The 12448-nt window shown below is 32.0% G+C and overlaps 1 long non-coding RNA gene across 1 annotated transcript; it reads left to right on the forward strand.

The window, feature by feature from the left end:
• The first annotated feature begins 1645 nt into the window (after positions 1–1645).
• Positions 1646–2759, forward strand: LOC126811625 (uncharacterized). The gene is made up of 3 exons (XR_007675673.2): positions 1646–1813; positions 1923–2017; positions 2503–2759. It is a non-coding gene; the product is annotated as an uncharacterized LOC126811625 (long non-coding RNA).
• Positions 2760–12448: the final 9689 nt, after the last annotated feature.

Raw genomic sequence — 12448 nt, forward strand, 5'->3', positions numbered from 1 at the left:
AGTTGGGTGTGGAAAGAAACCACTTGACTCAATGACAGACCTTATGATCTAAAGCGCACACGTTGGACCACTCAACTTTTAGCCTCACCCACGGGTCAGGAAAATTTGATTATTGGTTGAATGTACTTCCCATTTACTGCGGCGAATAATGAATAATTTTGAAGGTTTTAATGCTCATCAAAATTTGACATTAGAATTGCATCCGTAAATGATGTTAATTTAATGCTAGATTTACGTTATAATGGTCGGTTAGATATCCATCATTTTGCTCATCCTTTTAACGACAATTTAACGTCAGGAAATGACGTTAATCTAGCGTAAAGTTTACGTCATTTTTATGTTATATTTACATCATTTTCTGACGTAAATCTAACGTAAAGTTTACGTCATTTTCTGACGTAAATCTAACGAAAATGACGTAAACTTTACGCAAATTTTACGTTAGATTTACGTCAGAAAATGACGTAAAGTTTACGTTAGATTTACGTCAGAAAATGACGTAAATATAACGTAAAAATGACGTAAAGTTAACGTTAGATTAACGTCATTTCCTGACGTAAAATTATCGTTAAAAAGATGAGCAAAATGATGGTAAACTGACTAACCATTTTTACGTAAATGTAACGTAAAATTAACATCATATTGTTATGTGGGTAAAATGACGTCACAGTCTATAGATTTCTTTGAACGGGGCTAGATTAGATCGAAAAGGTCAAACCCGTCAATGGTGAGAGAGTGAAATCGTCATCTAAGGACTAACGTATGGTTCAATGTTATCTCAATAACTCGCTTGCGCGTACCCGTGGGGGCAATTGGAGGACCCGGGATAACCCATGAGATTGGACAGGCGAACCTTCTCTTTTTCACGTACAAGCAGCGAATCGAAACCACGCCACTCAATGGCAGACCTTGTGATACAACGCTTTAAACAATTCGGCCACCCAACACCCGTCAGTTTTAGCCTGTCAATACGATTCGAGTTGTCTCCCTTGACCAACACGGCGTCCTGCGTTAAATATTACAACTTCGATGCTACCAATATAAAATATGTCCCAGGGTAGCACCAGGGTGTTGGTAGCACTTTTAACCAGTCTAACAGAAGTATGAATTGTATTGGATAGGGTGTTATTTTTTATTTTTGAAAAGGGTCTTGGGTGAACAATTTTAAGTTATATGTAAATATTTTGGATGATGGACAATCTTTTTTTTTTTAATTTATTTTATTTATCAAAAGGCATAGAAATATTAAAAAAAATAATAAGTATTATAAAGTATAACTATATTATCCTACTAATAAATTTCACAAGGATTTTATCATCAATAATTTCTATATATGGATTTAATTGATATAATAGTTGAAACTTGGGTAATAATCCATGATGTTTCATATGAATATAAACATTATTCATATGTTCCTTGAATGACATTTAGAAGTAGAGGTATAATATTCATAATAACACAACTTTATGGATTTACTACTTCTTGGTTTATTACATGCAACGTTTCAATACTCTTTTTTTTTTTTTTACATTCAGTTATGCATAATTATATTAACAATGCAATAGATAATTTATAATTTATAATTTAAATTTATAATTTAAGTCAATATGAGATGATATATACAAACGGTAATATAATACAAAATACAATCAAAGTTCCTATATTATAGCTACTTTCTTATATACAGCTAAAAATATATTTGAAGTCTGTAGTGGAAAAGCGTCTGGTTGAAAGAGAGTGTGATGTTTCCCAGCACAAAAAGAACGTGCATAGGGAATTGTGGGATGTTATGATGGCCATGTTAATGTTAGAGGTGAGTGTTGATTACAGTGACTGAATAGCGGTAAAACAAACGGGTAAAACTTGAGTTAGTGTTTAAATGTTTTTAATAGATTTCTATTTTACTGTTGGACATATTTCAGTGGGTGTATAGGTATTTTATTTATATGACAGAGTGAGATAGTGCCATTTAACGAAAACGAAAGATGACTAAGATGTCAAGTTGTGACAACTTAAGGTAAATAGCACGGTCTGTTTAGTCATATAGTAGAGTAATTAATATGGAAGCTTCATACAGGACGATAACTTGCCTTATACAGGAGAATTCGGTAAGGCAGAGTAGGCTGAAGCTTGGTGATTTCGATTTTATTTCCTTTTGTATAATATTGGTTTATCAATTAAGCCAAAATTTTCCAGAATTTATATGGGGTAGGCCTACAGGCGTTTGGTTATTTTCGCTTGTAGGCCTAAATCCTTTCTTAAAAAAAAAAAAAAAAAAAAAAAAAAAAAAATTTGCAATGAGTGCTCATATACGAAAGAAATATAAGAAGATGTCTATGGTTGTAGCTACTTATTATAGTAGCAAAGTCAATATTTCATGGGAGAAGTTGCAGAGTATAAATTCAGACATGACGACACAAACCTAGGCTTAAGGAGGGTCATAAGGTAGTGAAGACTCGAGCTTGAGAGAGTAATCTTTATTTTTGTTTTCTTTTTGTATAGAATTGGTATAATAAGCTCTTGTGAAATATTGGTGGATAGAGGGTGTGTTCGGTTAGACCATATGATCGACAGGTATAGGTATATATCATGAATGTATTTAGATTTTATATTGTGTAGATGGATTGTATTGTTGTTGATTTTGAATTCTTTGGTGAGATGAATGTTGTTTATATGTGTAGTAATGAAACATTTATAGAATTTTAATTTGGGGCAATTCAGAAATAAATGATGGTAAGATTCAGTTGCTCGGTTACAATAGTGGCATTTAAAGTTGATAGTATATATATTTCTGTATAGCATAATATCTTTTGTTAGTACTGCATTATTGATGAGTGTATACATGAAATCCGTTTCTTTTTCAGATAAGGAGGAGCATTTATAGAGGTTTGTCCAGACTTTTGAAAAGTCAACATGAGGTAATTGTTTATTTATTTTTGGTTGTGTCTGTAATAAGTCAATTAGGGACCAGTATATGTCTTTAAGTTTTGTATTGTATGTATATTTGATGGATGGTTTGAGGCTAATGTAAGTTTCTTTTATATCTATATATGATTGGGGGAGTTTTTCCGAGTGGGTATAATTATTGGATGCATATCTTGGCAGAGTATCCCTTGTAGTAAATCCTAGCCAGTATATGTATAGGCCTAACCAGGGACTGTTGTTGTCTTTGATTGCTTTTACTATAAGTTGTTGTTGCATTGCCTGGATTTTTAGTCGAATGTTTGGCACTTTAAGGCCACCATTTTTATGCTCTAGGTTCAAGGTGTTTCGATTAATTGTTTCACTTTTATTTTCCCAGATGAAATTGTAGATTATTTTATTTATGTTTTTAATAATTGAGTTTGAGGGAGGAACTATCCTAGCAACAAACCATAGTTTGCTGAGTATATAGGTGTTTAAGATGCATACTTTTTCTTTATATGAAAGAGAGTGATTTTCCCATGTCTGGATGGTTGAATTGATATCTTTATCTTTATCAAGCAATGATCAATAATGAATAACAACTCTACATTTATAGTACATCCATGAGTAAGAACCATTTAACAATAAAAACATAACATTAATTAAGACTATAACAACAAACATTTCCCTTTGAGTATGGCTTTACCATTTTTCTTCAATCTAAGGTGTTAAAAGTGGGGATTGAAGCCACCGCCTAAGCTAAAATGCAATCAAAACCCATTACCCACACCATCAAATATTTAATATGACTAATTTCAATACATTATGCATAATTAGTTAGGTTGAACCCACCCCCTCTTGCTCATACATTTACCATATTATTATATAGAAAATTTTTTAATTATTGTTCCAATAGAACAAATAAATAAGTTATAGTAGCCCTTATAAATAATAGTTCCACTGATAAATAAAAATTTTTAATTTCCACTCCACTGATACGAATAATAACTTATAGATCCACTCCACTGATAAAAAATTATTTTAATTTTACTTCACTGATAATTGATACTTATGGTATCCTTTTGTATAATACTTATAAATAGTTCCAATAATGGATAATAACTTGCTTAACAAAATAATTCATTCCATACATTAGAAATGGCTCTTCCATTGTCTTTATTCATTTTTGGTTTTTGTCTTCGGATTTCTAATGCTTCCCACAAAACTCTTTTCTTCCATACTTTAATATTTTTGGTAAGCACATTGGTGTTGTCCCATTCTATGTTATGGGTAGGATTGTTTATAATATGTTCGGCTACTGCAGATTTGTTTGGTTCCATACGTCTAGTTGCTGCTTTGTGTTCTTTGAGTCTCACTGATAATGGTCGGCATGTTTCGCCTATGTAAATGGATTTGCAATCGCATTGGATCTGGTAAACTATACCCTTTGGGTCCACTGTTGGTATTTTTGTTCTCCCATGGGCGTTGATAAGTGATTTTAATGATATCCCCCCACTAAATGTTACATCTATTTGCAATCTAGTTAGTAATCTTTTAATTTTATAACTTGTTGGGCCTATATATGGAATGTTGATATGAATTGGAGCCTTTTCTTTACCTGTCACGTTTGGGGCTTTGTTCAGTTTTTCTGTGGTACTATGAATAACTTTTTTGACAAATTCTAATGGGTAGTTGTTGTTATTGGTTAGAGATTCAGTAATATGTTCAATTTCTTCTTCAATTTTGTCATCAGTGCAAATATTGTGAGCTCTTCTGGTAAGTATCGAAACTATTCCTGCCTTGGTTGTTGTTGGGTGGGCTGAAGTGAAATTAATATATTGATCTGTGTGAGTCGGTTTTCTATACACTTTTGTAGTTAATTTATCATCATTTCTATCAATTAGGATGTCCAAAAAGGGTAGTTGTTTATTATTTTCTTCTTCAACTGTAAATTGTATTCGGGGATGGATTGAGTTGAGGTGGTGGAGTAGTAGTTGGTGATCTTCCTCTTCCTTCATAACAACAAACACATCGTCCACTTTCCTAAGCCAAATACTAGGTTGGAATGGGGATACTATCAGGGCATTTTGCTCAAAGGCTGTCATATATATTTCGGTGATAACTGGACTTATTGGTGATCCCATTGGTAAACCATGGATTTGTTCAAACACTTCATCTTTCCAAGTAAAATATGTAGATGTAATACATAATTGTAATAATTTCATTATACTATCCGGACTTATGCTGGTATTGAGGTTTGTTGTTTGACTTTGGATTTTCGATCTCACACAGTTTAAGGCTTCATCGATTGGTATGCTGGTAAATAGGTCCACTACATCATAACTGATCAGTTTTCCTAGTTGTGATTGTCTCTCTATTTTACCTCGAAGTTCTTTGCTGTCTTTAATGTATGATTCTGCTGACTTTCCTAATTCTGATAGTGCGTTTGACAGGTATCTGGCTGTGTTGTAGAATACAGTTCCTCTAGAGCAAATCAGTAATCTAACTTTGACCGGGTTCTTATGTATTTTGACCTGAGCTTTGGCATATGGCGTTGATGGGTGCGAGATATTGAGCTTTTCATATGTTTCAGGATCGATCTCACCTGATTCTTTAAGTATCTTTAAGGTGGCTTTTAGTTTCCGATCTAGTTTTTGGGTTGGATCTTTAGGTAACTTTTTTTATAGGTTGTTGTATCTGACAGGGTTTGGGACACCATTATTTCTAATTGATCTGTATCCATAATCACTGTTGCTTTCCCTTTATCTGCTGGTACAATAGATATTTCTTTATTGTCTTTTAATTCTTTGATGGCCTTAATTTCGTTTTTAGTTAGGTTTGGTTTTTGATTGATAGGTTTCACAAGTAAATTTTTAATTTGGTGTCTAGTAAAATCAATGTTACCACCCGGGGCCAGCTTTTGTAGTCCTTGTTCTATCTGCGTTATGAATGATTCTTTAGGTACTTTTGCTGTAGTTGGGATAAACTTTAACCCTTTTGCTAGTAGCGAGGTTTGTGGTTCTGTTAAGTTGGTAGAAGATAAATTCACAACTGTTCTCTTAACGTAATCTTTGACATTTTTATCATCTGGCTTATTCTTGTTCTTTTCACCTCTACTGATGAAACTTAATCTATTGAATTTATTTTGGTGCCGGCTTTTAATTTGGTTACTCTGTTTCGTATCTGCTTTCTGTTGCATAGATAAAAGGCTATCTAAGTGGTCATTTTGTAAAATATTTTCTAGTATGTGTCTAGTATCACTCTCTTTCCCAATCAGTTCTTGCTTGTTCTTTCGGTTATATGCAATTCTTTCTAAAACTAATTTGCTACTTGCTTTTCTTAGTATCTTATTAGCTGTTGCAGACTGAATAGGAGAAGTGATCCGTAACCCATTGGGAATAATGTTGTTGTCGCGACATCTTAGTAAAAAAGTCAAATTGTTATTTGTCTTACACAGTTTGTTATGCAGTTTTAAACACATTAATAATCCTATTTGTCTCATCACCATAATGATGTTTGATAAGTTCCTTGAATGACATTTAGAAGTAGAGGTATAATATTCATAATAACACAACTTTATGGATTTACTACTTCTTGGTTTATTACATGCAACGTTTCAATACTCTTTTTTTTTTTAGAATCTTTTATTATATACAAATTGTTGAATATACAATAATTACAAATATATAATAAGTTTTAATATATAATAAGTTTTAATATATAATAAGTACAAGTATATAATAAATATAAATATATAATATATTACATTAAAATTTGTGCAGTCCGGTTTTATTCGGCAGACTTTACTAGGTGTCAGTCGTATGTATCTCTGAGAGACTGGATGATGTCGATGAATACTGTAACCGGATGTTTTTATTTCACTGGTGAACAGGTAACGGTTTTCTTATTATGTTATCTATATTAATGTCTTTATTATTCTGATAAGAGTTGATTAGTATATTGTTTTGTTCATAGATTCTTTCATTCTACATGTCCTGTGTCTTATTTATAATTATTGTAGGTTAGAAATAGCATGTGACTTCGATCGTGGTCAGTGGGTGACTGGGTCAGTGTTACACTACTAGGGCAGTTGGGGGTTATCTGTGTTTGTTGTTAGATTATACATAGCTATAGTGGCATTTAAATCTTTGAGAAATTGTTGCGTCAATTCTGTGTTTATTTTGTTGTTTATGCTATTCTTTGGTTTGATTTTACATTTATATTCCCACAATGTTTTCAGGTAATACAGTATTCCACAAATTAAAATTGGTGATGTTACATCATGGAACAGTAGTGTGTATTTATTAAATTCAAAATGATTATTTGTGGAGAATTCTTTTAGGTAGGTTTGGACGTTTTGTTTATAGAGTTTTATTGTCTCACATTGTATGAAGATATGTGTAAATGTTTCCTCATGTTTCATGCATAGGCTGCATTTATTGTTACTACATAGATTTCTCTCGTATAATATTTGTTTTGTAGGCAGTGCTTGATGTGTTACGAAAATGACGAGGTCAAAATCGAAGAGGGTATAAGGCATACTAGCAAGTTGTTGCCATATTTTAAAGAAGTCTATTGTTGGATATTTGTACATAATACTTGGTTTATTAAAGTCTAATTTGTTTATTTCATTGTAGATATGTTTTAATTTTGTGGTGTCTGAAAGATTTATTTTATCGCGGTAGTGAAGGTAAGTAGTTTTTATGTTTTTATAAATTTGTGGTGTATTTACTGTATGTGATAGTTTGTTGGATGCTAACCATGGCAATATTCCTTTAAGTGTATACCCAAACCAATACGCAAACAGATTAATCCATGGGTTTATGTTATTTTTCATGATTATAATTCGTTGGAGTGCCATTGCCCTTATTTTATTTTCTATGTTAGGCACATTTAGACCACCCTTTTTGAATGGTTGGTGTAGTGACATTCTTTTGATAGTTTCTGGTGTGTCTTGGTAGATAAATCTAAATATTTCCTTATATATAGATTTTATAATGTGTTTTGGTGGCGTGATAATTCGGCATGTGTACCAGAGTTTACTGAGTATGTAAGTATTTAATACTAAAAGTCTATCTTTTATTTTTAGTTTGTATTTTATCCATTTATCTATTAATTTGCTTAGTTTTGCCAGTATGGGTAGCCAGTTGTTTTCAACATTGTTGTGACCAAACCATATTCCTAGGAGTTTTATTTGTGTTTTTATATTTATTTGTGGAATATCGTTTCTATGTATAGTAATATTATTTATTTTTATTATTTCAGTTTTTGATGGATTTAGTTCTGATCCAGAGGCAAAGCCAAAAGATTCTATGTCTTCTATAAGGTAGGTATATGATGTACTGTTTGTTATAATTGATGATAGATCATCTGCATGTTGAAATAGTTTTATTTCTTCAGAAGTGTTTGGGATATGGATTCCTTTTATGCAATTGTTCTGATTTATTTGTACCGCAACAGGATTTATGGCAAGACAGTATATTAACATTGATAGACAACACCCCTGCCTTATTCCTCTTGTTACATTAATCTCCCTTGTAAATGAGCCATTTACCTGCACCCTACTGACAATGTTTGTATAGATTATTGTAATCCATCTTACAATGAACTCTGGGAAGTTGTATTTTTGTAATAGCTTTATAATGTAGTTATGTTCTATCATGTCAAAGGCTTTCATTTGATCAAAGCTCAGTAGTAATCCTGGTATATTTTTTTCTTCCATGTATGTAATAATACTGTGAATTGACATTAGGTTATTTAGTATAGATTTTCCTTCCCCAGCCCCCGTTTGCAGTGGAGATATTATGCTATTTAACATTGGTGTTAATCTATTGGCCAAAATTTTTGTTAATATTTTGTAGTCCTGACATAATAGACTTATAGGTCTGTAGTTTTTCAAATAGTTTGAGTTGCCTTTTCCTTTATAACTGATATTAATTATTGCCTCTTTCATTGTAGGTGTGAGTTCACCCTTCAGATAAATGTTGTTCAACACCTCTACAAAGTCATCACCTATTATGTTCCAGAAAGTTAGATAAAAGGATTTTGATAGGCCATCTATGCCTGGAGACTTGTTATTTTTAAATTGTTTTAGGGCACTTAGCGCTTCTTCATTTGTTATCAAATGTGATATTTGTTCTCTATCTTCAAGTGTAATTTTTGATAGGTTATTTTTGTTTAAATATGTATCTATTGTATAGGGATTTATGTTTTGAGATGTATATAGATTTGTATAATATTCATGTATGGTTTTTAGTATATCTTGTTTAGTTGTATGTATCTCCCCATGATTATTTTGAAGTTGTGTTATCTTTTTATTACATGCATTCTTTTCTTCGGCTATTTTGAAAATATCAATATTTGAGTTGTCAGTGATATTTATATCTAATTTTGACCGAATAATATATCCTTCATTTTTATAGTCTTCAATGTGGGTGATGTCATTTTTAATTTTGTTAATTTTATTTTGATCTGGCTTCTGGGTTTGTTCTTCATCTTCTAGACAGCTGTAGAGAAGTTTTAATTTTGATTGTTTGATTTTTGATATGGCTATACAGAAGGTTTTTGTGATTGATTGAATTTCTTGTTTCCCTTTGTCCCACCATTCATTACTGTGTCTGAAATTCGTTTTCTCCTTTTGCCAGAATTCCCAAAATTTTGTTATGGCTGATTTATAATTGTTGTTTGTGAGTACTGAATTGTTAAATTTCCAAAATCCTCTTCCCCATCTATAGCTGTCTAGATTGATTTTCAAAGATAAAATTTTGTGATCTGATTTTGTATTTGGATGGTGATTTAAATGTGTAACACTAGTTAGTAGGTTATTAGATATGTATGCTCTGTCAATTCGACTAGCACTACCTCTTGTATTGGACCATGTATATAATATCTTGTCTGGAAATTTATTCCTGAAAACATCTGATATTTCTATTATTTTTGTGATATTGATAAGTAAGTCAATAACTATCTGGGAGTAGTAGGTATCATTTTTGGAATCAATCTTATTTTCTGTTACATTGAAATCACCAATTAAAATGTAGTATTCTTTCTCATTATAGATATTTATTATATGATTGTGTAAACTTTGAAAGAAATTTTGTTTTTCTTTAGTTGAACCAGGAGGGCCATATATATTCATTACATTGGTTGTTTTATCGTTAATGTATAATGATATATGTTGGTACCTTCCTTGTAGTAAGTTTGGATATGTATGTTCTTTAAATTCAATGTCATTTCGGATAAGCATGCTTGTTCCCAGATAGTTATTATCAATAGTATTTGATATAATTTTATAGTTACCATCTTGATATATCTTGGATTCATTTATAATTTTAGTATTTGACACTGTTTCTTGTAAACAGAGTATCTCTGGGTAGCTGAATTTATCTGTTAAGATGTTTATTTTTTCATCAAAGCCTCTTTGAATATTAGAGGATATAATATGCATAATTAGTGAGATAATCAAGATTTTCACTATAGACATTGTAGAATAATAATTGTATTGTTATATATAAACTTATTCAGTTAATATGATTTCACAATTGAGTCCAATTCACTTTTTAGTTATTATATCAGTTTTTTCTAGTCAGTCTGTTAAAGACCTCAACTATTGGACTTTTCATTCTTAGTTTTTTATCTGTTACATCTTCATTATTGCTGATATTCCTTTTCTTTGTATTTTTGCTATCTTGGATTTTAACATAGTCTGCACTGGTACACTCAGTTTCCTGTGCTTCTTTGACTGCAACATCATTTTTGTTTATATTAAAATCCATTAATGTATCAATAATTTTATGGTCGTCTTTATTCACATCATTATTTGGATCAAATGTGTCAGAGTGGGTTTGTTTCAACTCTGTTTCATCATTTTCATCATCTTACAGGTATCTTTATCAAGCAATGATCAATAATGAATAACAACTCTACATTTATAGTACATCCATGAGTAAGAACCATTTAACAATAAAAACATAACATTAATTAAGACTATAACAACAAACATTTCCCTTTGAGTATGGCTTTACCATTTTTCTTCAATCTAAGGTGTTAAAAGTGGGGATTGAAGCCACCGCCTAAGCTAAAATGCAATCAAAACCCATTACCCACACCATCAAATATTTAATATGACTAATTTCAATACATTATGCATAATTAGTTACATCATGGATGTACTATAAATGTAGAGTTGTTATTCATTATTGATCATTGCTTGATAAAGATACCTGTAAGAGTATTGAAACGTTGCATGTAATAAACCAAGAAGTAGTAAATCCATAAAGTTGTGTTATTATGAATATTATTCATATGATCTGTTAAAACTGATTTAAATACTGCACGTATTTCTAACTTGTGATTTTGCTTTAAGAAATACAACCTTGTCTTTAGAACAGCCAATCGAGCAGCCGAGAATTAAAATACTAAAAATAAATTATCAGCTTACTTTCGGACGGGATATCCAAACATGAACCAAACCACATAATCATCTCTGCTAAACTCTTTGCTCTAAAAATTCGCCTAAATCATGTCATATATGACCTCGTGTAATGATTTGACATATTTACAGTCTAGTAAGATGTGCCTCAAAGTTTCAACACATTGATCTTCACATAAGGTACAAAAAGGATCGGGAACTAATTTAGCTATACACTTCTTATAATTAGTTCATTAATAATGTGTACAATCTTGTAATCAGTATCTACAAATTCAGAACATTTGGAAGGATGGAATACCGACTTCCAAACATTCGACCAATCAACATCATAACCTAATCCCCCTCCAACAATCCAGATTTTGTAGGTGTACCAGACAATATATACCTAAGAATTTTATATGCTGAACCAGATTTTATGTCGGTCAAGACAAAATCTTCATCCTGAACATTGAGAACAAAATCAACAGTGTAACTCAGATCATGTGAATCTTGAGCATTTGTATTGATGATATCAACCCACTCATTTGTCAATGCTTTTAAAAGTGCAGAATTGTGATTTTTAACCTTGACATTTTGAAGCCTCCGGAACAAGGCTCTTAATTATGTGTGTTTTTGTTGTTTTAGATGTCTGTTATGGAGGATTTCAAACCAGGTTATTCATTTTCTTTTAAATAGTTCCTCTTCGTCGTCAGGTGAATCGGAGACATTTTTCTCCATCTATTATTTCACGGTGGACGAAACTGACTCGTTTGATACGCGTAGGAAAATAAACAAGATGGCTCCAGAGTCAAGAAAGGGAGGATTTGTCCTGTATCTGATCGAAACTTCAGTTACTGAAAGAGACATTAGTTCATCTGCCACGGTACTCCTCTCCCTCCAATGCATACTGGGTTTGTCGGAGGCAGGAGGCAACGCCTTGCTTTGTTCGGGCCCGCCATACACATGACCCTGATGGCGCTGCTTTCGATGACTTCAATCTTGCTCGTTGGTTGCACTTAATGATGGGATTTCTGTATTCAATCTGCAGCTTGTTGAATTTGCATGATTTAGATGTCCTACTAAATTACCTGGTATCCAAATAGTTGTATCCATCCACTGACGTTGATTCTCCGT

Source organism: Patella vulgata, chromosome 2 (assembly GCF_932274485.2).
Source record: "Patella vulgata chromosome 2, xgPatVulg1.2, whole genome shotgun sequence".
NCBI lineage: Eukaryota > Metazoa > Mollusca > Gastropoda > Patellidae > Patella > Patella vulgata.